Here is a 7,500-nt window from a genome sequence, read left to right as displayed (position 1 = left end):
CTTCGTTCGCTACCGGCTCTATACTTTCGTCGTATGGCACAAAATCCCCTGCCGCCGATACAAAACTATTCTCTGAGGCGTCAGACAAATATTCTGACTCATCTTCTGACGAAACCTGCGTATTTTCATCCTCTGAACTCGACATATTCCTCTTAGATTCTCTTGACACGATGGTCTCTAAGATGCTCGTGATGAGAATCTGACGTCACGATGCGATCAGCCGCTGAAAAAATTGTCGGCTCGTATGGAACACGATTTCAGCAATGGCGGACGGAAAAATCGTAATTTCAGTCCGACAAAATGTGAGGGTAAAAGCATTTCTGTAGCTTTATTTTAACATGGATGTTTCTTTCGGAACCCACACTACTACTTTATGTTGAAAAAAAGTCAGAAGAAAAGGGTCGTTTTTCGTTTTAGTGGCACTTTAAGCGGCTTCATTGGTTGCCAATTAAGTATGGACTAGAATTTAAGATTGCGCTACTAGTTTTTAAGGAGTTCCCGGCATGGATTTGGTCCAACGTATATCAAGAAGCTAATTAATGATAAACTTGTTACTAGGTATAGTTTGAGATCTGATTCTGGAAATTTTATGCAAGTTCCACGTGTAAGATCTTAGGTGAACGCGCATTTGCGCACGCAGGTCCTACTGTTTGGAATGCTCTGCCATTATCACTTAGAACATGTGAATATGGCCTTTTATAAAAAAAGGACTTAAGACCCACCTTTTCAGGAAAGCGTTTTATTAGGATATTTGTATTATAGTGGTATTATATTTTACATTTGTTCGTATTTAATTATAGATAGTTACATACGATTGTATTATTATTTTTAGATTGTAAAGCGCTTTAGAATATTTTAATAATTAAGGCACTATAGAAGTTTAATATATTATTACTATTATCATTATTATTATTATTATTATTATTACTATTATTAATATCATTATTACTATTATTATCATTATTTACAGATATCTGCGATTACATAATCCAGATCAAGGACATCTAAATAAAGCACTGACATCAAACCATGCAACATAACTGGTTATTCATTACTTTATTCAAGATTAACAAACTTCATCCCTTGCAGTATGTTACATTTCGGTGGCCACATTGCTGTACAAATTAACTTGAGTTTCCTTTAGTTTCTGTTTTGACTGGTACACCACCGTGGCCGCCATAATCAAACCTCCACTCCCTACATTCTATAACGACACCAAACTATGCAACGCCCTTTTCATATTCAGTACAGATTTGTTCTCTCCCCGCCTCAACATCAATTGCCTTACGTTAAAGCTGCTCCGTTTGTAAACGGCCATTCCTCTACCTGGGCCCTCCACATTGAATTCTGCGCACAACTATACTTAACAGCGAGGACATGTGTAGTTTTTGTTTGGATTTAAAAAATCAGCATTTTGCTCACTTCACATGTGGGGGCCGTATGAGAGATTACACTAATAAGCATTCTCGTCAAATAAACTTCCAGGTTGCTCAATTTTCTTTAATATCATAACAGCCAAATAAGGACTAATCTTCAAGTGATGGGCGAATTCATTAATTACGAATTACCGACGACATATCCAAGAAACAAAGGTAAAAAAAAAACAGGTAAATGTTTGAAAGGCGATCAGTCATCATGATAATATACTGACAGTGTGTTAAAAAACGTTGCATCTGATCTGATTTTAGAAAATTTGGTTATATACAGATAAAAATAGTCTTAAACAAAACAATTGGCACGAAAGAATTTTCCTGGAATCGTGGCACTCTACAAAAGAAAACAATGCAGTGAATGAACGGAAGTCATTCCGTTCTGTTTACAAAACCTTGATGAAACCCCAGAGGGAACATTTAAATGACAAACTCACACTCAGAGCTGCATATTTTACTCTGAAGAAGGCTGCAGTGGGAACCGAAAATTCAGTTTTAAGACTATTTTTTATCTGTGTATAACCAAATTTTTTAAGCTGAGATCAGATGCAAAGTTTTTTAACACATTTCGTTATATGACCAGCTCCGTGAGCAGGCAAGATGAACCAAATCCAGCGCTGTGATTGGCTACCCGAGCGGGCAAAATGGAGCTTTACTGCCCGCTCGGGATTTCTCGCTTGGTCCCCCAAGATCAAAGATAATTTTTTTCGTGTTTTATCCCATATAATAAATCCTTCATTGACCAAGCCTGTTCGGTCAAAATGGCTGGATATTGGCCTCGTTCTTTTTTTGTGTATTTATGGACCTCGACTTCGTCTCGGTCCATAAACACGCAAAAAAGGAGCTTGGCCAATATCCAGCCATCTTGACCTCACGCTTGGTCAATAACCCATATATATTAAACCGGGAATGCCACATCCACGTGTCCTTGAAAATGTCTTCTGGGATGCTTTTGTCTTTGCACAGGAAAATAAACATTTCAACACTATCCCAATTTTCATATCTCTACAAAGCGCCGGGGCCTTTTCGTTGCTTACCCATTAGCGGCGTCTTACAATAGTTGCCAAGGAAGCTTAATTGAGTTAAGGACGGTGCCTACTATTGTTATTGCGCATACGTTCTGCGCATCTCCAGATACTCGGATTTCCTATCGCCGATGCTTACTCATACAGGGATATTTTTGCGCGGCTTAAAACTATCCGAAGAAAGTAGATCTTCGTAAGTACTCTTGGTATCCAACAAGAAAGTTGGGGGTAACCGTGCATTTTTGAAAGATACTTAAGAGGAAATGTCCACTAAAACCGAGCGAAAATAAAAAAGGTTGGCACATGATGAAAAAAACAAATTCTTCATATTTCATACAAAGATAGCCTATCATACTGTAAGAAACGTGGTGGGATTTTTTTCTTGAAAGATTTATTTTAATTCCCGACAATGACGAAATTCTGTTCGGCCCCCGCGATCAGAGAAAACGCCGCCATTTTAGCGTAAGATGCTAAATTCAAATCAATCCCCATTTTCAGTTCGCATCGCTTTTAACCTCACATTTGTGCCCAAAAACTTCTTTAATACGTGTCAACGAGTAATTCGAGCCTAAACATTCACTTCTGTGTCGAAAGAGAAATTCAGGGAAAGCCGTGAAAAATTAGCAAAATCTTGCGTGGTCGAAATTCCCGGCTCGGTGCATCTTTTCAGAAGGAAATATCCATTCCCGGTAAAATAGCAAATCGCCCGAAATTTAGATTTAGTTAGCAGAAACGTTGGTCTTAATCCGGATATAAAAATTAGCGCCGGGCTTTTTATCAGCGCCGACTATCAACACCCTCAAAATCGGCAAAGTCACAGCATGTGTAAATGGTGTCACGGAAGTCAAGCCGTGACTTCTGCCACTTCTTTTCAGTTGCTCATGATATCTTTCGTTTCTTAATTACTGGCGTATTATGAATGCGATTGCAAGATTTAAAGGGCTTTTTGCACTTGAACTAACATGTAGAAAACATATTTGCGTGTATATTTAATTTAAAGTGAGGAATGAAGAGCGACTTATCATTATCAATTTCACAGTAATCCTGCGCTTGTTTTTCATATTTATTTGGAAGCATCAAGCCTAAATTTTAAATTATGTGCGAAATGAAGGAAACAAACTTTACGTTGTCGTTGTGGTAAAATAAATTCTGATTTCAACCTGTTAAGGTTGAAATCAGAATTTATTAAAAACCTTAAGGATGTCACGCAACGATTTGGACGTAATAAACCCCAGTCAGGCTCTCCTAATGGAGACAAAAAATTGAGCCCTACTATTTTAAACTGTATTCCTAACTGTTTCGCGAGATAAGTGAGTTCTGAATACACGAAAGTAGCATATCGGGTCCCTTCAGTAAAACGCTGCGCACGTACTAGATATTCGATTAAGTTCAACTTTGAAAAAGAATAAAATCGTCAGCGCGTAAAGAACCGTGACAAACTGAGATGCAATAACGAGGACGAGAACGGCCAACGGGAAGTTTGGGGAAAAAGGTGTCAAAAAGTGCCACTAACTATATTGCACGCACAACATAAAACGTTCAAAGAGAGCAGTCACAAGACTGCTCAGAACAAAATGCTACCCCATTAATCCAGGCGATGTTACGGTTTTTGGCAATTTTAAGGATTTTAAACCCCACCAAATCGCAAGTATGAAAGTCCAATGTCCCGTTTTTTAAACTCGTATACAGAACTGCGTATTGTGAAAACAATTAGCAAATGTTATCTTGAAATTCCTTATCATACATTGCATTGTGAAATAATACAGAATCACGGGCAGCAAAGAAACGAAAACTTGACCAGAACTTTGAAAAGAAAATGTCGAATTCTGGTTTGGATATAATTTACTTAATCCAATACATACTACTTTAATCATAGCTGCTTACAAGTACACTTATCACTGAGCGTTTTTAATTTTTCGATGTACGGTTTCCGGCGCCTAACCTTGATGTCGTCAACAGCGATACCAAAGTGACAACACATCTCTCTTAGGAGTGGGATTGAAAGGGTGTTTAGTTTCCCTGTAGAGGACAGTTCGCAAAGGTTGAAAGAGTCAAACACAATCGGGTGCCTTGGTGTGAGATCGTCAACCACTTGGGATATCATGGTATCAATGTCAGCCTCATATCTTGCAGCTTCCATCACCTCGATTTCAGCTTCTTCGTCACGGAGAGTTTTCTTTGACGCAAGACGTGAAAAGAATCCTCCTATTTGATTGGCTGTGGAACATCCTGGTACTATTGATATCTTTTGCATGCATCATAGATCGAGCCACTGATGCCGGATCAGCTTTTTACCCTGTCATCTCTCCGAGTTTGAACTTTTTGGTAAGATATGACTGTTGTGCAACAGTGAACCTAGTACGTCGAGGTCCAGTTACCTTCAGCGCCCAGCCGATATCCAGATTTCGTGCACTGGCGTGTTTGGTAGGGACACTTAACGACGGGTACCATAGTGGCTCCTTGTCCTTCCAGTTGTTCTGCATATTGGACAGCAGCTTTTTCGTATAAGGTTTCATGCTCAAGGGTATATTGGTGCTTACCATAGTCCAAGTGACGAAGCACTGAGGAATGCCTAATGAACCTTTTTATACATCCGTCCTCCGGACAAGCAAAAAGGCTAGTCGAAGCATCTTCCCCTCCCGAGCCTGTGGATTCTTTTTCATCCCCTGAGGGCTTCGCGGAAGCAGTTCGCCCTTTTATCGATGAAAAATTACTTCGGTGTACTTGGGCTACCACAAGGGCCGGTAAAGCGCCTGAACCTTGTCCAGAAGACTGCTGTTGATACACGATCTTACCCGGACCGATTCCGTACGCCCTCCACACGCGAATCCCCTCAGCTGAATACTCTATGTTGGATAAAAGGCTTACACCATCTATCTTGAATGCTGGAGTTTCCACGCTTGTAAACGGTTCACAAAGCGTGACATTAAGTGAAGGCACTCCACCGAAAGATACCATGGCTTTGAACATCTGTTCTGGTGTCTCGATGTCATTTCCTGAATGTAGGAAGACTCTCATGTGAGACTTGATGGTCGCTGCGTTGCGGTCACACGCACCCTTTCCCTGTGGATCTGAAAAGTCCAGCCTCTTGAGTACGATGCCCTCCTTTTGGCCTAATTTGCTTGAGCTAATAATGACGTGCCCGCAGTGATAGCAGCCGGCATTGTCTTGCCTATAGTAGACGGTTGTCAAGCTTGGCATGATGGATTTCAGCTGCTGGATCATGTCTGCCATTACTGCGAGAATGGCATTGCTATCCTGACTGCAGGCCTTAAAAATATGGCAGAATGTCAGCATCTGTATTTCGCCATCTACTCTCGTAAACGCAACACTGATATGCTAAGGAATTCCTCGTTTTCCAAACTAGTCTGTCTGGCTCTCGCGGTACTTCCGTGGCAACTACTTCCTGGCCCAGTCCTGGATGACAAGGACAGAGGATTCGTTTAGTGATTCCAGGAAGTTAATCCTTGCTGAATCTTGGTGGATTGAGCGTAAAATATGTGCCTTCCACGATACTATTTGAGCTTTTGCTTCTTTTACTAAGAAACGCATTTCTTCACAATCGTCATCTGATAAATTGCTTTCATTTTTAACGAGTGTGTTGTCTATTTCATCATCCATTGTTGATGCTAACAACTCGCAGCGATCGCAACAGTCGTCAGTGTTTGCAGTCATCATAAAAAGCAGGATCTTTGCAATCACTCAATGCAAACAACCTGCAACGATCTGCCACAGTTGAACCCTCACAAACATGCACCTGCAATTGAAAACAAGACTTCTCAGTTCTCTTACTGTTTAAGGATTAAAAAACCGAAAATGAACTTATACATGCTCTATTCTTAAATCAATTAAATCAATGGATAGAACAAAACCGACGAATGCTTCAACATCAACCTGCGCGATGTATTAATTTTGTTAATTCACTTCTTTTATTGTTTTTGTTTTTTTCATTGATTCAAAGCTACAAGCTTCTATATGCCAGAAAAGTATGATAAAAAGTTTGCATGCTTCACCAGCAACACATTTTAGTTAACAGGAACCTCTAATTTTTGAGAACTTGGGGTGGATATAAGTTAAGCTTTTGAAGCAGCGTATAAATGTACACCACTGCTCGTGATAGCATCTCCGTTTACAGCGGTTTCTCATTAGTGCGATCTAAATGATCAATGAGAAAACTTACCCTGTAATCACTTTTAAGGTAGCGTTTTGCCGCACGTAGGCCATAGGATCCTTTCGGGCTTTTTGCCATGATGTATTTAAGGTGCCTCCCTAGAGTATTTGTGAATACCGTCAATACAGGAAAGAAACCTAGTTAATTTCTCTTGAAGGTTTCCCTGTAGAGATTTACCAGTATGGGTACCGATATAATATGGATTATTTTTTGGGTGTTAATTTTTAGATTATGGACGTTGTCATGGCAACATCACATCTAATGACAGGCAGATATACCTCAATTTTTCGTCTAAATTCCTTAATATTTATAGTTTTCTTCGGCGAATTTTCTTGTTCTTTGCCACATTATGGAAATGATATTGCCTGACATTTTGAAGCGGTAAAAAGTCAAGGTCGCTGAGACGCTTTTGCCAATATTCTGTAATCTGTCTTTTCCTTTACTGTATTCAGACAGATTTTAACAAATGTAGGGTAGTTGATAGGAACTGTATGTGGTTAGAACTGAGCCAATTTAAAACAAATTTTACCCAAGGGAATGCGAGAAAATTAGCAGTTAATTTTACAGATTTGGTCACGCTGCCGTCATAAAGATTGGAAGAACATACACGATTCAGGATTTACGCGCCATACCAGTGCCCAGCTTGCGCGCAGCCATAAAACTCTAGTGAGCCTCCTTAATTGAATTTTTTTGGTCTTTGGCCTTACACACGTCACCATTTCCTTGGCCCCAGTCATTCCAATTAAAAAATAAAATCCTTCAATGTCTTTTAGTAAAGCCACCAAAAGCCACACACACTTTCCCAAGACATGGCCAAAGTATGCGCAGGAAACTCACAAAATTAGGATCTCTTGACCAAAAGTACAGACTTACC

At 39.8% G+C, this 7,500-nt stretch overlaps 1 pseudogene; it reads right to left on the bottom strand.

The window, feature by feature from the left end:
* LOC138040461 (uncharacterized) overlaps window positions 1-145 on the bottom strand; it is a 1,179-nt pseudogene extending 1,034 nt beyond the window's left edge.
* Between the last annotated feature and the right edge of the window lie 7,355 nt (window positions 146-7,500).

This window comes from Montipora capricornis, chromosome 3 (genome assembly GCF_036669925.1).
Source record: "Montipora capricornis isolate CH-2021 chromosome 3, ASM3666992v2, whole genome shotgun sequence".
NCBI lineage: Eukaryota > Metazoa > Cnidaria > Anthozoa > Scleractinia > Acroporidae > Montipora > Montipora capricornis.
This window is presented reverse-complemented; position numbering and strand designations above follow the sequence as displayed.